Source organism: Loxodonta africana, chromosome 25, assembly GCF_030014295.1.
Source record: "Loxodonta africana isolate mLoxAfr1 chromosome 25, mLoxAfr1.hap2, whole genome shotgun sequence".
NCBI lineage: Eukaryota > Metazoa > Chordata > Mammalia > Proboscidea > Elephantidae > Loxodonta > Loxodonta africana.
The window spans coordinates 38,592,859-38,614,365 of record NC_087366.1 but is presented as its reverse complement, the minus strand read 5'-3'; positions in this window follow the sequence as shown (position 1 = coordinate 38,614,365).

Genomic DNA, 21,507 nt, shown 5'->3' with positions numbered 1-21,507 from the left:
TGAGTTTAGCTTTTTTTTTTTTTTGGTACACACTATGGTGGTTTCACTAACTACACACACACCATTTAAATCGGTAGTTGCAGGTTCTAAGAGATGGAAGTGGCTACTTCTATTTCTCTGCCTGAAGAGCTGCCCTCCTCTTTCTAGGAAGGTCATCCTCTTGGACACAGGCCACAGCCTCAGGAAGGATGCACATGGAACGAAGAGAAAGAATACCACGCAGGTCTCCTGATCGCTTGGCAATCCATGGGGCAACAGATGCACCAAGCAGATTGTCCTCACAGCCACTCAGAAGTTCATTTTTGAAAGCCCTTCTTCCTCATTAGCCGTTATGTATTTTAGAGAACCAACTCTGGGAATAACAACAACAGTGGCAGCAGCAACAATAATAATACAAAGCTGTACAAAGCTCCATAAAGCACACTGAAGCCTCACAAGAAACCAAATGGGGTACATTCTACTATTGCTTACATTTTACCAGTGAGGATGCCAAGACTTGAGGAGACTTACTTTAGGTCACAAAGCTGCTTAGTGGAAGAGCTAAACCCAAACCAAGATCATACCTACCTTGACTCTATATGTTTTATACCCACCATCTATAGAGCACTTACTTGATTCCATGCACATATCAAACGCTTTGCACATATTATCTCATTATAGACTCCTAACAACCAGCTACACTCAAACTTATTTAATTTCTGGCACAAATGTAGGTAGAACTAGTTAAATGCAGCGTTGTTGGATTCAAAGCCTATAATCCCAACTACTGAAATTTCTAAGATACATTTTGATGGACTGTTTTAAAAACATAATAATAGCAGCTAACATTTACCAGGCACTTAGTATGCCAGGCAATGTGACATGGAACATAAAAAATTACCTCATTAACCCAAATGCCACTATGATGTAAAAACTCCTATTGAACTTATTTTATAGATGAGGAAACTGAGGATCAGAGGAGTCAATACATTTGCCAAAGGATACAAAGTTAGTATATTGGGGAGACAGGAGTCAAACCTAAGTGGTCTGACTGCAGAGACCATGAAAATAAACACTACACTAGACTATCTCTGCATATAAGAAAATACACATGGATATTTAGCCTATAAGCATTTGCCTTCACTCTGAGAGGAAAGGGATTGTTCTGTCCTTTCATGATAAAATTTAGAACAAACAGGTTTCCAATTTACCACTCAGTAGTATACATTATGGAGTCCCTTGGTGTTACAAATGGTTAAACTCTCAACTACTAGCTGAAAGGTTGGTGGTTCAAACCCAGCCCAGATGTACCTCAGAAGACAGGCCTGGCAATCTGCTTCCAAAAGTTCACAGCCTTAAAAAATCTGTAGAACAGTTCTATTCTATACACATGGGTTCACCATGAGTCAGAATCAATTTGATGGCAACAAACAAGAACAATATATATATCATAAAAACTAGCCATGAGTCAGAGCTGATTCAAGGCAACTAAGAACAACAACATATATGTGGCGATCGGAACTCAAAACTGTGAATAAAAGTGGTAACAGATGGGAGCCAGTGGACAAAAGTCAAGACAGAGATGTGGTAACAACAGACAAACCAGGTGAACAGAGCTTTCCTCCATAGCCAGGCTGTCAGAGCTGGACCACGTTTCCCTGATCCTGAAAGGCAATGGTAGGCAGGCCGTTCACCTCAGACGGTCCCATTCTCTAGCCCTGACTTCATCAGCTAAAACGTGAATGGTTAAAGAACATAATGCCCATTCAGGCTAGCCTAGCCTTTCTTTCCACTCATCAGATATGGATCCTCCAAACAAACTGGCCATGCTTAGAGAAAAGGACCTGCGGGAGCCTGAATGGCCCAACTGCCTATGGACACCTAGAGTCCAGTCTGTCCTCACCAGCCCCAAAACGCAGATGCAAGCTCAAGTGCAGCAAAACGAGTACTTATACACACACACAGACACATATGTGTGTCCTCACAATCACCCACATGACAAATAAACTTCTTTGTAACTAGGCAATATGGTCTTCCTTTTTAGCTCACTTTTTACAAAAGGTTTATTTCTCCTTTTCAGGTGAATTAGATCTAAAAAAATTAATAAGTTCAGAAACCTTGAAATGTTTAACCTTAACTACTTATATTAATAATAAGTAGAAAGGAAAAGTCCTTAAAAATACAAATCTCTTGGCCAATAATTCCACTTACATAGATTTATCCTGAAGATTTCTATAAAAGGATGTTCATCACATCATGTTTTATGTTAGTGACCTTTAGAAACATCTTAAATGTCCAAAGTTGAAAGAATTGATAATTATGTTACAGAGTCCTATACAACCATTAAAAATCCATTCGTTAAGGAATACTTTTCACTTAGAAAAAGTTCACAACACACTACCGAGTAAAAAATACGGGTTGTGAAATAGGATGTTCCCAATACTAATTCTGTAAGTAAAATACATTCCTTACTAATTTTGTAAATAAAATATATTCATGTCCAGGCATAAGGATGCATGCTAAGTTGTTAACACTCATCTCAAGAAGTAGGAATATTCATTGCTTTTGTTTGCATTTTTTTTTTTAATCTTTTAATGAAGGGTAAAACAAAAAATTATTTTCTCCTTTGGCCATATGCACTTTGTCTAGCCACTCCAAGGCTCCGAGCTTCAGTTTCCTCATCTATAAAGTGAAGACAGTGACAGCTTCGAAAGTAAATTCTCACAGGTCCTGTATTCAAAAGGTACTTTGAAAGTAACTATAGGCGCGCACTTGCGGCATCTGGGGTAAGTGATTTTTGACTAGCTAATGAGCCTGTCCCTTGAGGGCAGTGACCATGAATAATGTTATGTTTGTTTCCCCAGAGCCAAGCACAGCGTCTCGTACACAGCAGAGGCACATTACTGAATAATGAAAACTGCTGCAGCTTTAGGATCCCTAGCAAATGTCTCTAGCCTCCTTACGGGTACAAGCCTCACGCCGGATGTGGAACCAGCACTTCCTGTTAGGTCAGCGGCGGACTATCATTCCCTGAGGTAGTGATTCCCAACTCGAGTTCTAGGTGCATCTAGGAAAACCTAATTCTCAAAAAAAACAAAAAAAATTTTTTTTAAATAAATTTCAATCAGCTTCAATTTAAAAGGTATCTACATATGTGCATAGACCCCTAAGCTGTTTTGAAATGGGAGAAAGAGTATCTACAGGTATTCGTTTGTAAGTTGCAAAAACCACAAAAGTTGAAAAACTGATTGAAAGGAGTCAAACAGTCACAGACCCTAACTCCCCCTAGGGACAGCCAACTTCTCCGCTCAGGGTATGAGGTCCTCCTTAATCTCACTGCAGGAAGCCAGAAGTACTCAATTTAGGTAGACAATCATGGAGAAAAGAATGAGTCCTTCCACTAAATTTGTCAATCCTCCATAGTGCCACCACATTTATTTTTCTAATAAAACAACCAGATCGTGTCTCCCTGCTATTTACAAACCTCCATCAACCCCTACTGCCCAGAGAAACAGCACAGAACCTCCTAACATAACAGATAAAGTCCTTCCCGGTCTGAGCCTTACCCACCACTCCCACCACCTGGCCAACCCACCTATCTGCAAATGGTATCTCATGATCTCCTACACTGTACTTCTCACTGTTACCTAAGATTTTCTGATACATTCATGTTGTTGTTGCTGTGTGCTGTCAAGTCACTCCAACTCATAGCGATCCTATATCACAGAGTAGAACTGCCCCATACAGTTTCCTAGGTTGTAATCTTTACAGGAGCAGACCACCAGGTCTTTCTCCCTTAGAGTGCTGTGTGGGTTCAAACGACCAACCTTTCTGTTAGCAGCAGGGTTTTTAACTCTTGCGTCACCAGGGCTCCTTGCCTTTGGTAGTAATTACCACAAACTCGATTTCATTTCCAAGAGGAACACTTTCTTCCCCACAAGGAAAAATTTATATCACACTTTCTAAAAAAAAGGCTTAACAAAACGCTTATCATTGTTTCTTTCTTAACTGCCTTGAGTTTTCCTTTGTGTTGGAGTCAAGGTGAGCTGGAGGTTATGAAGGTTTTCTGGGAATTGGCCTTGTATGTGGGCTGCTCTCTGCTGTTACCTGGAGAGGGAAGAGTGATTCTCCTCCTCAGAGTCCTGTGGAAACAGGTGCTTGCTGTAGAATGGGCAGTTCCGGGAAGAAGTAAACACCACAGCAGCAGAGGGCAGCTTCTCAGCCCATAGAGCCAGACAGCCTGGCCCTGGTCACTCAGCTGGCACCTTCCAGCAGCCATGACAACTTGGGGACAAATGAAATAAAGCCCTCACATCAGTTCCCTCCTGACTGTTGACAGGCCCTATTTCTTCCTCCCCTTCTTTGAATTTGGATCTCAAAGCCCGGTAAACCTCCCCTAAGTCTATTTACTCAGTAGGACTACCTTGCTCCTTCCAGTTTTCTGGCTGGTATGAATTGAATTACGTCCCCCGGAAATATGTATTGTAAATCCTAACCTCTATGCCTGTGGTTATTATTCCATTGGGGAATGGGCTGTCTGTTATGGATCAGTAGAGGGTACAACTTGAATCGATCTCTTTTGAGATATAAAAGAGATTAAAAGTGAGCAAGCAGAGATGGGGGAAAATTGATGCCAAACCACAGGGAGATCTCCAAGGAACCAGGAAGCAAGCTGAAGAGACAAGGACCTTCCCGCAGAGCCAACAAAGAGTGAAAGCCTTCCCCTAGAGCCAGTGCCCTGAATTCAGACTTCTAACCTCCTAAACTGTAAGAAGATAAATTTGTTTGTTAAAGCCCCACTTGTGGTATTTCTGTTACAGCAGCACTGGATAACTAAGACACAGGCAGAATCTTCACAAGGAAATAGTCCACAGTTACACAGGCAGAATCTTCACAAGGAAATAGTCCACAGTTAAGCGCAGGTTCATTTGTCACATTCTGCTCACATGTGTCTTTACAATGTATTAACTCAAGTAATCCTCCCATTAACCTTATTAGGTAAATCGTATCACTATTACCATTTTACAGATTAAGCAACCAAGACTCAGAGAGGTAATCCACTTGTCCAGCATCACTGTGCTAATTAGTAAGTGGTGAGGCTGGGATTTGAAGCCAGGCAGTCTGGCTCTGAAGTCTGGTCTTTTACCCTCAATGCTAGATTATGCGCCCCCTCTGCCATGGTTTTCCTAAATCAACACTTCTCAAATGAGTAATGGTCTTTCCACCCTAGGTCTTCTTTCAAGAGTACACCTTCTAAAATAATTTCCCAGGGTGATACAATGGAAGAGTACCAACCAGTAAAACCAGTCGATGTAGAGTCAATTCCAACTCATGAAACCTCGTGTTTGTCAGAGTAGAACTGCTCCATAGGGTTTTCAACGGCTAATTTTTCAGAAGTAGATCACCAGGGCCTTTCGAACCGCCAGCCTTTCAGTTTGCAGCCAAGCATTTAATCGTTTTCACCACCCAGGGGCTAAAATGGAAGACTAGCAGCTTTTAAATCTAAATATTTACAAGCTCTGAAAGAGCTGAAGTGTCTACACCAAAACCAAATCTGGTGCTGTCGACTTGATTTCGACTCACAGTAACCCTACAGGACAAAGTAGAGCTGCCCTGTAAGATTTCCAAGGCGTGGCTGGTAGGTAGATTCGAACTGCCTACCTTTTGGTTAGCAGCCAAGCTCTTAACCACTGCGCCACCAGGGCTCCTTAAAGTGTCTGGACACAAATATTTTATACTTTCATATTCTATAACAAGGAGCCCTGGTATGCAAAGATTAAGCACTCTACTACTAACTGAAAGGTCAACAGTTTGAACCAGCCCAGCAGCTTCACGGGAGAAAAGAGCTAGTGATCTGTTCCCATAAAGATTGTTGTTGTTGTTGTTAAGAGCCATCGAGTCAATTTCGACTCATAGTGACCCTATGGACAACAAAGCGGAACACTGCTTGGTCCTACGTCCTCATCACAACCACTGCTATGTTTGAGCCCAGTGCTGAAGCCACTGTGTCAATCCATCTCTTTGAGGGTCTTCCTCTTTTTTACTGACTTTCTACTTTACCAAGCATTATGTCTTTCTCCAGGGACTAGTCCCTCCCGATAACATGTCTAAAGTATGTGAGATGAAGTCTCGCCATCCTCGACGTTAAGGAGCATTCTAGCTATACTTCTTCCAAGACAGATTTGTTCATTCTTCAGGCAGTCCAATATTATCCGCCAACACCCCAATCCGAAGGCGTCAATTCTTCTTCAGCCGTCCTTATTCATTGTCCAGCTTTTGTATGCATATGAGGTGACTGAAGATACTATGGCTTGGGTCAGGTGCACCTTACCCCTCAAAGTGACAACTTTGCTTCGTAACACTTTCAAGGGGTCTTTTGCAGCAGATTTGCCCAGTGCAATACATAGTTTGATTTCTTGACTGCTGCTTCCATGGGCGCTAATGGTGAATTCAAGTAAGATGAAATCCTTGACAACTTCACTTTTTTCTCCGTTTATCACGATGTTGCTTATTGGTCCAGTTGTAAGTGACATACCATTCCTCTCTCAGTTTGTGCTACTGCGGTAGCTTGCATGTTGCTATGATGCTGGAAGCTATGCCGCCAGTATTTCAAATACCATCAGGGACACCTATGGTGGACAGGTTTCAGCAGACCTTCCGGACTAAAACGGACCACGAAGAAGGACCTGGTGATCTACTTCTGAAAAAAAAACAGCCAGTGAAAACCCATAAAGATTATAGAATAGGAAACCCTATGGGGCAGTCCTACTCTGTTATATAGGGTCACTATGAGTCAGAATCAGCTTGTTGGCACACAGCAACAACATATCCTATGACATGAACTTCCCCCGATCTAAAGGTGGAGGTAATCATTCCAATCTAATCACTTTTGGAAGTTTCGGTACCATATGTTTTGTTAATCGAAGATTTTTTATGTAAAATGTTGTTTGTAACATGAAATTTTTAAAGAGAAAAGATATGTTAGAGATAAACATTTAACAGCTTTTTCTAAATAAGAAAATGTACACACAATTAAGAAAAAAAATTAGCATCTAGGTCAGGGCTAAGAATACTGACGCAGGCCAGGTGGTCCTTGGTGGTCACTGGCTCTTTCATCTTTCTGTTCTGTTGACACCCCTGAGAAAATATTTAATCAAAAAGAATCTCTTCTCTACAATTTGATGAGAATTTATATCAGTTGAACTATTATTTTGTCCAGCAACATGGGTATCTTTAAAAGATTCTCTATTTGTGAAATAAAAGCTTCTGCCCCTTTATTACAGAAATGCTGGGTTGAGCGAGTACCAGCTGGGGTGAGTGGCTGGGACAGGAAGGGGTGAGCTGTGTACATGTTTGGAGCTGATCAGAGGGCAAATGGTGCCGGGGCCCCAGGCCTGCTAAAGCTGAGGGCCTGCGCCGGGTTTATTTCCCTCACTTCAACGCATGAAGTTCACTGGCAGAGTAACACTGTCTTTTTAAGAAGGATTTATTCTCTTGTGATCCTTACAAATAATATGCTCACAGACATGGGTTGAAACATGATCGAAATTCATCTCTTACTACCCAATGGAAACCCTGGTGGCGTACTTAAGGGCTACGGCTGCTAATCAAAAGCTCAGCAGTTTGAATCCACTAGGGGCTCCTTAGAAACCCTATGGGGGAGCTCTACTCTGTCCTATAGGGTCGCTATGAGTCAGAATTGAGTCGACAGCAAAGGGTTTTTGGTTATCACCCAACAGATATGTGCCTACTCACACCTTCTACTCTCTATTCTTCTACCTGCAAAATTCGGCCTCTTACCTCTCTTTTCTCGCAAGTATGCTACATGGGTTCCTTATTCCATCTTCATGGAAGTCTCGATTCAATCCCACAAACGCTTATAAAGTGCTATTCTGGGCCAGGAACTGAGCCAGGGTCTGTAGAATACCAGTGTTAGTAAAACACGGTTCCTGGCTTCCGGGGATCAGATACATCCTTCATTGGCTGAGTCTTGTAATGGGACTCCAACAAAGTCTTAGGCTTTGGAGGAAGGAAAAAGACTCCTTTCCAAGTTTATAAAAACTGAACCTCAGAAACCGTTACTGATTGAATTGTGTTCCCCAAAACTATGTCTTGAAATCCTAATCCCGTACCTGTAAATATGACCCTGTTCGGAAATAGGGACTTTGTTTTGTTATGTTGATGAAGTCATACTAGAATAGGGTGGGTCCAAAACCTAATCGCTTCTGAGTTATAAAAAGAAAGAAGAGACACTGAGACACACACCTTAGGGGAAAGGAAAGAGAGGATGACAGAAACAGGTGCATCACCAAGGATTGCTGGCAGCTACCAGAAGCTGAAGTAGCCAAAGGAGGACCTCCCCCTACAGCCACGCCCTGAATTGGACGTCTAGCTGCCTAAACTGTGAGAAGATAAATTTCTGTTCTCTAAAGCCACCTGCTTGTGGTCTTTCTGTTAGGGCAGGCCTAGGTAAGGAAAGCATTGTTAACAACTAAAGGGCAAGGATTTATCCCTGATTCTTATCCAGCCTTATGTCTGCAGTACAGAAAGGGGGAAGGGCATGTGGGAAGAAGCATACTGCTGGGATACGTGAATGCAGCCCCTGGTAAGATTCAGTTAAGCTTATTTAACAAATATTTATGTAACACTGAGATTCTGCAAGGTAGGGCACTTAGGGATAAAAAAGAACCAAGATACAGGATTAAGGATAAACTAGCTAAACACAAGAATGATAGCAAATTACACAATGAAACGTAAACTAAATGTAAGACAGAAACACAGTCGTTATTTTAAGTCAGCTACATGTCATGGAAAAATTATGTCCCCATTCCTAAGAGGCTTACATTCTAATGGGATAAACCAAATAAACTGGATCTCCAGAAACGTAAAACTATAATTATCACTATATGTGGGCTGGAAAGGTGAGGACTTGTATCAGAGGAACAAAACATTAAGTCATTTAATCCTAGAAATTAGCCTGGACAGGGTGAGCCAGAAGCTTTTTTTTTTTTTTTTTTTAATGCTATAGTTTAGAAAGAAGAGGTGAATAGGGGTTCTCCCACCTGTCTAAGGTATAAACCAGTTGCCACTGAGTCAACTTTGACTCATGGCAACCCCATGTATGTCAGAGTAGGACTGCACTCCACAGGGTTTTCCATGGCTCATTTTTTGGAGGTAGATGGCCAGGCCTTTCTTCCAAGGCACTTCTGAATGGACTTGAAATTCCAACCTTTCAACTAGCAGCCGAGGCTTTGCACCACTTAGGAATTCTGTGTAGCGTATAAAAGACTCAAAAACCAAACTCACTGCCGTCAAGTCAATTCTGACTCAGCAATCCCACATGACAGCGTAGATCTGCCCCATAGGGTTTCCAAGGAGCACTGGTGGATTTGAACTGCCAATCTTTTGGTTAGCAGCTGAGGTCTTAGCCACTGCATCACCAGAGCTCCATGTAGGGTTAAAGTGGGGCAAAAAAATTTTGCACCACCAGGGCTCTTTTTTTGATGGAAGACGTAAACAAAATAAAAAAGGGAATCATGAGGCCAGTTAAATTAAAGGGTACATACAGAGGTAATAAGAAGCAGAAAAGGGGAAAGAATTGATTAGCCGTGGCCCTTCCCCCCGACACACATGTTAATCACAGTTACTCCTCAGGACAATCTACTGGGGTTCTCCCCACCATCCACCCAATCCACTGATTCAACAATTACTGCTTGGCCCACACATCTATGGTCAACAGATTTTGACAAGGGTGCTGCATCCATTCAATGTGGAAGGAAGAGTCTCTTCAACAAGCGATGCTAGGAAAATTCGATCTCCACGCGCAGAAAAATGAAACAGGATTTGTGCTATTATGGATTGAATTGTGCCCCAGAAAATATGTGTGGTAAATCCTAACCTTTATGCCTCTGGTTACAATCTGATTTGGGAATGGGTTGTCTTTGTCATGTTAATGAGGCAGGATTATGTGTGTCTTGAGTCATCTCTTTTTAGCAGAGATGGGGAAAGATTGATGCCAAGTCACATGGGGATCTCCAAGGAACCAGGAAACAAGCTGAAGAGACAAGGACCATCCCCCAGAGCCAACGGAGAGCAAAAGCCTTCCCCTAGAGCCAGGGTCCTCAATTAGGATTTCTAGCACCCTAACTGTGAGAAAATAAATTTGTTAAAGCCACCCATTTGTGGTATTTCTGTTATAGCAGCACTAGATAACTAAGACAATGCCTCACACCATACACAAAAACAAAATCAAAATGGATTAAGGATCTAAATGTGCAAATTAAAACCATAAAATTCATAGAAGAAAATGCAGAGTCAATGCTGTCAGGCTTAGCTTTAACAATGGATTATCTACTATAATAACAAGAGCACAAAAAGCAAACGACCAAACAAATAAATGGGACCTCATAAGAATTAAAAACTTTTGTTCATGGAAAGACTAGCAAAAAAGTGAAAAAATAAGCTATGGGCTGGGAGAATATCTTCAGAAACCATATATCCAATCAGAACCTAATAACCAAAATATATATAAAACTTTGACAACTTAACAAAAAGACAACTCAATCATAAAATGGGCAAAGAGCTTGAATGGACATTTCACCAAAGAGGACATTCAAATGACCTTCAAACACATGAAAAGATGCTCAATGTCATTAACCATCAGAGAGATACAAATCAAACCAGAACGACAAAAAAAAAAGAGAGAGAGAGAGAAACTGCTCAGGCTGCTTATGTACAACCAAGTACCTCATGGGATTTGGTTTCCTGGTTTGGAGGATAAGGGTCGTGGTTTCATGAGACATCCCAGTAAATTGGCCTAATAATGTGTTTGGTACTTGTATTCTACCTGCTAGTTTGTTGTGTAGTTCCTGGGGTCTTAAAAGCTTGCAAGCAGCCAACCAAGGCACAATAATTGGTGTCTATTTGCCTGGAGCAATAGAGGAAGAAGGAGAGTCAGGAACAGGAGGAGGATATGGAATGTTTGGCTAATTGCCTCCCTGAACAACTGCCTCCTCTGCCACGAGACCACAAGAACTAGATGATGCCCAGCTACCATTACTAAACGTTTTGATCAAAGATTCTGTTGAAGAATCCTGATCAAAAGGAGGAAAACACAAAAAAGAATTTCAAATTATCATGGATTCTAGAATTTCTGAAGCCATGTATGGTAGGTGAACCCCTGAAACTACTGTCCTGAGATAATCTTTAAACCTTAAACCAAAAATATCCCCTGAAGTTTTCTTAAAAAGAAACAATGGATTAGCTTAACAAGTAAAAAATGTCTGCCTTGAGCACTATGTTTTAGGATCAAATTGACAACTGCAACTCAAAAGAGTAGCTAAGAACCTTAGGTGTCAGTGAGTTTATGTTAATGGAAGGAACAACTCAGAGAAGGAGGGTGAGAATGGTTGTACAACTCAAAGAATATAATCAATGTCACTGAATGGTACATGTAGAAACTGTTGAATTGGTGTATGTTTTGCTGTCTATATTCTCAACAACACAACAACAAAATAAATAAAATTAAGAAAGAAGAAATTACTCTTGGGTATCTGTCAGGAAGCCACGGGGTGAGGCACGGGGTACCACGGAGGGCCAAACAGGCACGGTGCCTGCTCTCACGGAGCTTATCATGGAGGGAATTACATTTGGTCATTCCCGTCTCATAGGCTCAGAGAGATCTAATAATACATCATACACCCGAGCCGAACTGTGGCTGGATCTGGGTATGAGCCCAGATGGGTGTACCTGACTTCAAAACTCATGAGCCTTCTCCTACCCCAAACTGTCCCCCTGACGACGGGCAAAAATGAGTAATAGCTGAAGAGAAGCCCCACATGGGCAGCGTCTTCCCATTTGGTATTTCCCATTCCCTGACCTATAGCATGCTTCACACTGAATACTTCGCACTTCTACTTTCTCTCAAAACATGCATGAAGGACCACATCCCCAAAGCAAGGACTTGCCATTGTTAGCTGCTGTCGAATCGGCCCTCAACTCATGGCAACCCCATGCATGATGGGACAGAACACTGCCTGGTCCTGCATCATCCCTTTGATCAATTGTGGATCAAACCATTGTGATCCACAGGGTTTTCACTGACTGATTTTCGGAAGTAGGTTGCCAGGCCTTTCTTCTTCATGCATCTTAATCTGGAAACTCCGCTGAAACCTGTTCAGCATCAAAGCAACACGCAAGCCTCCACTGTCAGACAGGTGATGGCTATGCATGAGGAACACTGGCTGGGAATCGAACCCAGGTCTCCCGCATGGAAGGTAAAGAATTCTACCACTGAACCACTGGTGCTCCCAACTATTGCCTTATGACCACCCAATTCTCTGTCACACACAGAAAGTTTTGTGTGGAAAGTGGGAAGGGAAAGGAAAGGAATGAACTATAACCATTTCTCTCAGAAACATATGATAACCTCTCCTCCATCCTCTGTCACTTTTGAGAGAAAGAAAGAAGAGTCAAAAATAGTAGGCAAAATAGGCAATCCCATCAATGGCTCAATGAGAGTGGTGCTGTGCAAGTCCTTCTAATGAAAAATTTTTTCTCTCCTATAGCAGACTGACACAGTGTCAGAAATTTTACCAAAAATGCGTTGATTTATTTAGTCTAAGCAAACTACCCTCCAAGTATCTTCATATAAACAAGCACTTCATACATGAAGGGTGGAACAGGAGGTCCGGCACCAGCTGAGTTTGAGACCTGACATCACTGTTTGACCTGACAGTCAAGTAACTCTCCCAGTCTCAACAAGAGTTTACCTCACGAGGTTGAGGTGAAGATTAAAGAGCAAACCAAAGCACTTTGCAGCACAGTGGCTGGTATCTGAGAGGTATGCAAATATTAGTTGACTCTGAGTTGGACAGCTTAATTCAAATGATAAAACAGAAAGTTTTATCCCACAGCAGAAAGCTTCAGAGCACTGATACCCTGAGGGAGAAATGAGGCATCAATGATTTGAAATGGGGACCGTATGAGGTGTGCAGAAGTGTGCATCTGAGACTAATTTGTCAGCTCTGATTAGAGCCATATTCTCATACTGTGATCCCTGGAAGGGCAGCATCTGCTGTCAGAAATGCCAACTCTCAGGCCCCACCTGAGGTTGACCTAATCAGAAGCTCCTGGGGCAGAGCCCAGCCATCTGCACTTCAAGAAGCCCTCTGGGTGATTCTGTTGCATTCTCACGTTTGAGAACCACTGACAAGTAAATTAGGAGGACAAGAAATTGAACTCTATGGCTCCATAGCTCTGGAAGGAAAATTAGCACAGGATACAGCAGGGTCCACCAATTCTACCCCCGGAATGCAGGGCAGAGGAATTAGAATTTGTTAACTTTGAAAGGGGATGTGGCGACTGCACGTCATTGGCCATCTGTCTGTCTCGTGACAGAGCCTGTCTCATTGGGTGATTCTCTCGGTGGCGCTGGGAGCTGCTCACAAGCTCCGTAAATGGAGCTGAGCACCATGCAGATGACATTTAAAGCAAAAGGCCCTCACAGAGGTTACCTTCCCTAGAAAATATCACTTGCAGGGCAAGTAATCATCTGCGTCTATTTCGCCTAACAACCCCAACACACACACACACACACACACACACACACACACACACACACACACATATATGTATTTTTTTTTTAATTTTGCAAATCAACTGTGACTTTGCTCCCAGTATGGCAGTAGGCACCTCCCCCTAACCACACCAGGCGGGCTGCACAGCCCGGCTGAAGAATACAGGGTCTTGGTGTGCTGGTGGTTTTGTGGGCTCGAAGCACAGAGAAAAAGAGATGGCTTTTAAATTTTCCAAACATACGGCTACCCTCACAAGCAAAATTCAATGTTAAAAAATCTTTTGTAAGGTGATTTTCTCTCAGAGTAAGTCTATGTTTGAGTTTAACTGCACTTTCTTTGCCAACTTAGAGGGAAAAAAAAGTCTTTTTCATCTTCTAAAATTATATTTCTCAAAATTTTTAAATATAAATTCAAGATGTGCATAGGACTTGCATGCACATATCTTTGCAACTAACTGCTTATAAGTCTATAGTTATTTCAGAATAAAAAGTTAGGTTTTCCCCTAGTTATTCTGTTAAACGCACACACAGAGGCAAGAAGTCACAAGTTCTGTTTCAGAATGAAAGCCCACGGCTCGTGGCTGTGACAACGGTGGCGTGGCCAGCGTGGGTGCCAGTCAAGTGTCTCCTCACCACACCACCACCAGGTGCACACGCCAGCTGTTCTCAGGAGCCAGTATTCCAAAAGGCAGAAGCTGAAGTAGCTCAGAGCTGCTAAAAGGGCAAAACTGGAGCACTCTAGTGAAATCACGGAAGAGAGAGACGATATTGTAGGAACCCTCAGACCTACTTCTCACATTTTCCAGAACATGCAAATCACCCGGGATGGGACATGTGAAAGGAGAAAGGCCCTCTCCCATTCCAGATTTCCAGGAGGAGGGGCTTTCCCCCTTACACACACTGCTGGCCTTACTCTGTCCTTCCCTCTTTCTGCTCCAGGGAAAAAGAAGTAACTTCTTTGATTGCTAGAATTGGGAGACTCACAGGACACTGCTCGGTCAGCTCAGCTCAGCTCAGTTCTGCCCTTTTGCAAGTGAGCTTCCGCAGACGGCAGGGTTCTGCTGCTGCTCCAGGGGCTCTGCCCCAAGGGAAGGGTCTGCTAGGCCTCTGTGGTACATCAGCCTAATTCCAGGGATTCAATTAGCAGGCCGACTTGGCTAGCTGACTTAGAGCAGCATCCTCCAACCACGCCTCTATGGGTGAATAGGAGTGACAGCTTGGCCTCCTATTTGTCCTAGTGATTGTTTTTCTTCTCATTTTGCTTAGAATCTGGGCAGGAAAGAGAAGTATCATATATTGGGCCCTTTGGGATACCGCCAATGGAAATGGTCTAATGATCCAGAGTCCCAGGCCCCTTCCCTGGAGGTTCCAATCCAGTAGGTTTGAATCAGTGCGTAATACTATGAGTAGCCCAGGAAATGCTTATTACCCCAGGGAAATTTGGGAAAGACTGCCCTAAAGAATATTCTACAGGGTACACCTAGCTCAACTGGCATAACATAGTTTATAAAGAAAATGTTCTACATCCTAGTGAGTAGTGTCTGGGGTCTTAAAAAGCCTATGAGCAGTTGCCTAAGATACTCCACTGGTGTCACCTTGTCTAGAGCAAGGAAGAATGAAGAATACCAAAGACAGAAAGGGAAGATTAGTCTAAAGGACTAATGGACCACATCTACCACAGCCTCTACCAGGCTGAGTCCAGTACAACCAGATGGCACCTGGCTACCACCACTGACTGCTCCGACAGGGATCACAATAGAGGGTCCCAGACAGAGCTGGAGAAAAATGTAGGACAAAATTCTAACTCACAAAAAAAGACCAGACTTACTGATCTGACAGAGACTAGAGAAACCCTGAGAGCATGGGCCCTGGATACTCTTTTAACTCAATACTGAAGTCACTCCTGAGGTTCACCCTTCAAAGATTAGACAGGCCCATAAAACAAAATGAGACTAAACGGGCACACCAGCCCAGGGGCAAGGACAAAAAGGCAGGAAGGGACAGGAAAGCTGGTAACTGGGAACCCAAGGTCAAGAAGGGGAAAGTATTGACATGTCGTGGGGTTGGCAACCAATGTCACAAAACAATACGTATATTAATTGTTTAATGAGAAACTAATTTGCTCTGTGAACCTTCATCTAAACTACAATTAAAAAAAAAAATTCTAGTATTGAGTTTCCTGTATACATGAACCAACTTCCACATAGGTTTTCTGCGCTATTAAGAATTGTAGCTCTAATCAGTCCCACTGAGGAAAATTAGAGAAACTGTAAGCTCAAGATTGGAGATAAAGCAGCCGGGTAAAGAAGTAGAGTATTTTCCAAGGAAGCCTCAAGAAAAATAAAGGAAGATTAGGGAAGGTAAAGCTCAGACCCTGAACGTGTATTCCAGGGGCATCCCAGCAGCAGCAGAAAAGAGCCTGGACTATCTGTGAGGACTGCCATCCATGCTTCCTCATGAAGTTTGTCTGGCAGAACTAAGACTACATGACATTTGTTATGGGGACAGGAACTCCCCATAGCATTTTCCATTTCAAGTACCCAGTACATCTCTGAGATGACACCAGGGCCTGAGGGGACTCAGTAGGCAAGATATCAGAGATGGAAGTCAGCAACCCTGAGCCAGAAATCAGAAGAAAAGCCCCAGGCACACATGCTATCTGTAATAGAGCAAGATAAACTTATAATCATATCAATAAAAGTGAAACTGCAGAAAGCAGGGCCTTATAATGTTTGCTAATAAGCAAGGAATCATAAACGGCCCTTTAATTAACTGCCTCACCTCCTTCAAGTCTGCTCACAGGTCACCATCTAAAAAGACCCATTATAATAATGATATTTTAACTTGTAACTCGTTCCCTCCTCCTACCCTGTTAAACTGTTCCATTTTTCATTTTTTCCCAATAGTACTTATGACCTTGTACCATACAATGCAATTCACTTAATATGTTCATTTTTCATTATCTGTCTCCCCACCAGAATCTAAGCTCCATGAGGGCAGAACGTATGTTCAACAATGTAGATCAAGCACCTAGGAGAGTACCTGGAACACAGTAGGTGCTCAGTAAATACCTGGGCCTTCCTCAAACCCAACGTAAAGCCAAGAGTTGGGCTAGCCAAGCATCCTCCACTTCCCCCAACCATGGCTGCCAGAACCCAACCCTATGTCAGGGGGAGTGATGACTCACAAGCAGTGAACAACAACCCTTAGTGAGATCTTATTTGTGAGGTTCCAGAAGGCCCTTCTGTACCAAAACTTCTCCCCTGACAGTCAGCCAGAGCTCCTGAAATCCTAACCATAAGCAGCCTCAGACCTCTGGACAAGGCCCCTAGGGAGCGGGGAACGCTGTGAAACTTCCACAGTCATTAGCATCTGGGCACAAATTAGCCTGTTTGAGTATAATTCCACAGAGTAAACATTTACAACAGGCACCAGGCACTGAACTTGGCTTCAAAGACTAAGACAAGACTCAGGGTCTAGTAAGGGAGAGAAGTGCATACAGACAACTGCACCCCACTGCAATAAAACCTGCAGTAAAGGTGTACACAAAGCCCCGTGGGACTACTGACCAGGTGCCTGGTAACAGCCTGAGAGAGTTACAAAGTCTACTGACGAGCAGGAACGGCTGGAGAACCACCAGGATTTGCCAGGTGAAGAAAGGAGGAAAAGGGAACAGTACACGCAAAACCACAAAATTTTAAACCACATGGCACATGTAAGCGATGCTGTCAATAAACCCACTGCACTGGGAAGAAGTAGTGGAAGATGAGGCTGGAGGCAAGAAGTGCTGTGTGAAGCTTTGTCTTATTGGTGAGAGAGAGTCAGCAGGGGTTTAAAAGCGGGATGGATTTTAGGAAGATAGCCTTTATTGGTGGTTCAGCAGTAGAATTCTCACCGACCATGCAGGAGACCCAAGTTTGATTCCCCGTCAATGCACCTCATGTGCACCCACTATCTGTCAGTGGAGGCATGCACGTTGCTACGATGCCAAACACGTTTCAGCAGAGCTTCCAGGCTAAGACGGACTAAGGAGAAAGGCCTAGTGATCTGCTTCAGAAAACCAGCCAATGAAAACCGTATGGATTACAACAGCCCGATCCCATTGTGCACAGGACTCCAAAAAATGGGGGCCAACTCAAAGGTAGCTAACATCAATAACAGCTCTTCAGGCAGGCAAGCAGAAGCATTGAAGGGAAGAGAGATCACTGGCAGGGAACTTAATGGAAAGGCTGTCGTGTAATATTCCCGGTGAGAAATAAGGCAGGCTTGAACGAAGGCAAGGGCAATGAGGAGAGCAAAGGGGATCAGAGGTACTTATGAGATAGGATTATCTAGTCAATCACCTAGGAAGACTCTTGGAAAGTAGAACAAAGCACGCAAGCTTGGTGGAAAAGGAGAAAATGGTCCAGAGCATGATACAAAGCTGGGACAATCTGAAGCCTTGTTGCTGCTGAGGCAAGTTTCTGAGCACCAAATGTGACGCCAGGGGAACACAGGCCAAATCCCCTCAATTCCAAGCCACAAGTTGGTAAGTTTCAGAGATAACAGATCATTGCTATTCCCTTCAGGCCGTAACCAAACCAAAAAACCAAACCCATGGCCATAAAGTCAATTCCAACTCATAGCAACCCTATAGGACACAGTAGAACTGCCCCATAGGGTTTCCAAGGAACAGTTGTGAATTTGAACTGCTGACCTTTTGGTTAGTCCTGAGCTCTTAACCACTGCACCACCAGGGCTCCATAAGGTTGTCGTGTCAGGCCCTACTACAAACAAAAGGGTAGAAGGTGGATGGGATTGAAGAGAGCCTCTGACCAGGCCAGGTGAGGCATGAGGAGCTGAGCTAACGCACTTGCAGTGAAGATGGGGTTGTGGCCACAAAAGAGTAAGAACCCCTTGGGGGACTTCAGCCTGGAGTCAGATAGCCTAATACGGGCACATTCAACCCCTAGCATGGGCGCCCACAGAGGGAGAGCTAGACAACAGAGGACCAGCCAGAGTTCAAACAACAGAAGCCAACTGGGTGGAAATGCTTACAGGTGCTCACAGAATTGACAGGAAAACTGGGGCAGGAAGCTGGGGGTCAGAACAAGGCCACCAGCTAAGGCACACCAGAGCAGACAGGACACCCAGCACCAACACCTGAGTCCCTTGGCTCTTTACATTATTTAGTTCAGGTTCCAAGTCCCAGGCCAGGGTCTGACTGGTCATGCTGAGGTCAGGTCACATGCCCTATGTGGCAGGGCTCAGGGACAGCAGGTACTGACCTTGTCAGCTTCTGCTGGGGGAGGTGCTGTGACTCCCACAGCACTGAGTTCCCCAGATGCCAGACATCCAGAATAAACAAACTAAATAATAATAATAACGCCCACTACAAAGTTTCTAACCCTAAAGCCCAATTTTCAATGGATAAATTTATCTTAGATGGCCATCAGTTCCTACTGGCACCAGAAATCCATAGTTCCAGCCACAAAGTCCTCGTGATGGTTTTATATCGCAGCCAGAGCTCCCAGTCGTAAGAAGTACCCATATGTCAAGACAAAAAAAATCCTATCCCTACTTGTCAAATATTTTAAGAGTATATATTAAAAAATCTTATTCTGTCAGGGCAGCTGATCAAAACTAGAAGGAAAACATCTGAGTTGATACTTATTTATTGATGCCCAGACTCCCACTGTTATGTAACCTCTTTACTAAATGAGCAGTGAGTATACGATATAAACTTCCTGGATGCATCTGTTTTTAGAAAGAAAAGCCATTAAATATGAAAGAATCGTTGGTGTGTGTGTGTGTATGTGTGCACGCATGCATGTCAGGTGTGAGATGGTGACAGAAATATTTTGACATTTTTGATTCCTCTTCAGGCTAAACACCACCACCACCATGGCCACCACCTCTCCCCTAAACAAAGCCTCAGCCCTGGGTGCCCTACTCTCTCATTCATTCCTTGTTACCCTTCAGCATTCTCACCACCTGTCTGCCCTGCCCCCCATCTACCTACCTAAACCCTGTCCGTCATTAAATCCTCATCTCAGCCCCAAGTCCACCTCAAAGCTATCACACACCACCTCAGCCCACAGTGATCTCTCTGACCTCTAAATTCCTACAGCACTCGCCTTCCGGGGGCCTGTGAGGCACTTACCTGATATCACCTTGTATTATCAATTCATTTTTGGTGAATACACATACATTAAACAAGGCTGAGTTGTAGGAATTATCGCTCTCTCTCTCCCCCACCGTGACTTAAAAAAAAAAAATCAGACCTGTTGCCACCAAGTCGATTCCGACTCATAGAGACCTTGGCTTAAATAGATGAAATATTCAATAAACATCATTTAGCTGATTGACTAAAAAGTGAAAAACAGAAATAGAGATGAAAAGTGTGTTCTGTATAATTTTTAAGACCTTTCTGGGTTGTGGGGCAATAACTCTCCCGTTAACAGTAAGGTTGTCTGTTTTTGCTTTTGTACAAATAAAGGTTTGTGTGGTATTTATAAACTTGTCTGGAGGCCCATTTGGCACTTATCTAATACCGCCTTATATAATTAGTTAGCTTCTTATGGGTATATGTACTTTAATCAAAATTGATGATATTGTACCAGCAGGAATTCATATTTTCTTTGTGCGTGTGTGTGTGTGTGTGTGTGCATATGTGCACGTGCTTTTGCCCTCTATAAAACCTAGTAAAAAAAAAAAAACCTAGTAAGTGCTCAATAAATACCTATTATCTAACTGAATGACTAAAAGACTGAAAAATAGCAATACATACAGATGAAGAGTGTTTCCTCTATAGTAAAGTCTACCTCTGTTCTGAGGAGACTTACCCCCTTACTAACAGTGAGGCTGCACACGGTTGCATCTGTACAAAAAAAAGGTTTTGTTTGTAAGGTACTTTTTTTTTTTTTTTTTAACTCTTTTTTTTTTTTTATAAAGAGCAGTGCCTGAAATCTGGCAGGTCATTTCCCTGCAGGCGTATAAGGGATGAGCCTAAGAGAACAAAATGGACTGAGCCAAGGGTGGGAACTTGTTATTCACTGAGCCAGGACCTATAAATCATCTCAGCTCTGCCAACAAGCTGAAAAGGAGAGGCGTCTTCAGACAGACAACAGTCCTCAGACAGACAACAAGCCAGTTGTCTGAAAGAGAAGATTCCGGACTCTGAAAGAAAGCAGTGTCACGCAGCTCCATAGTCAGAGGCCTGGTAGAGCCGACACCAGCTTAGAAAGAGGTGGCAAAAACAAGCCCTCCTTAGCAGCCACCAGGAGACAAGCCAAACAGGACAGAGAGAATTAACCAGAGCCAGGGTAGGACTTTGGGGCCTGAACAGATGGGATGAAGAGGCAACCGTGAGGTCAGTGCAGGAAGACCAGGGGAGAAAGAAGAGGCAGGGTCGCTGTCACATGAGGAAGTATCCTCAACCTGGGGCAGGGGCCAGAATAACTTCAGAAGGACTTCAAGGGCCAGGGACGGATTACCCAATAAGCAAGGTAAGCACGGGCTTACTTGTGCTTACTTACTAATCTGTAGTGTACAATTTCACCTGTTTTTCAACACATCTTGAATTTGTGCACTACAGATTAGTAAGTAAACAAAAGTAAGTCCGTGTGTACCTTGCTCATCAGGTATTCCGCCCCCGCCTAGGGCCCATAGGGCTGACTGTGGAAAATCTGAGAAAGTCAAGCACATAATACCTTTCTTTCCCTGGCCTCTGCTTCACTCAGCAACTGTTGGTTTATATTCTAGATCACGAACTCTGTGAAGGCCCAGACACATGTAGTAGAGGATCAATAAGTAAGGTATGGGCAAAGGGAAGAAATACATGCTCTTTAACCTCATCTAGTCCTGGTAGCACAGTGGTTAAGAGCTGGAATACAAACTGAAAGGTCAGCAATTCAAATCCACCTGCCACTCCTTGGAAACCCTATAGGGCAGTTCTACTCTGTCCTAGAGGG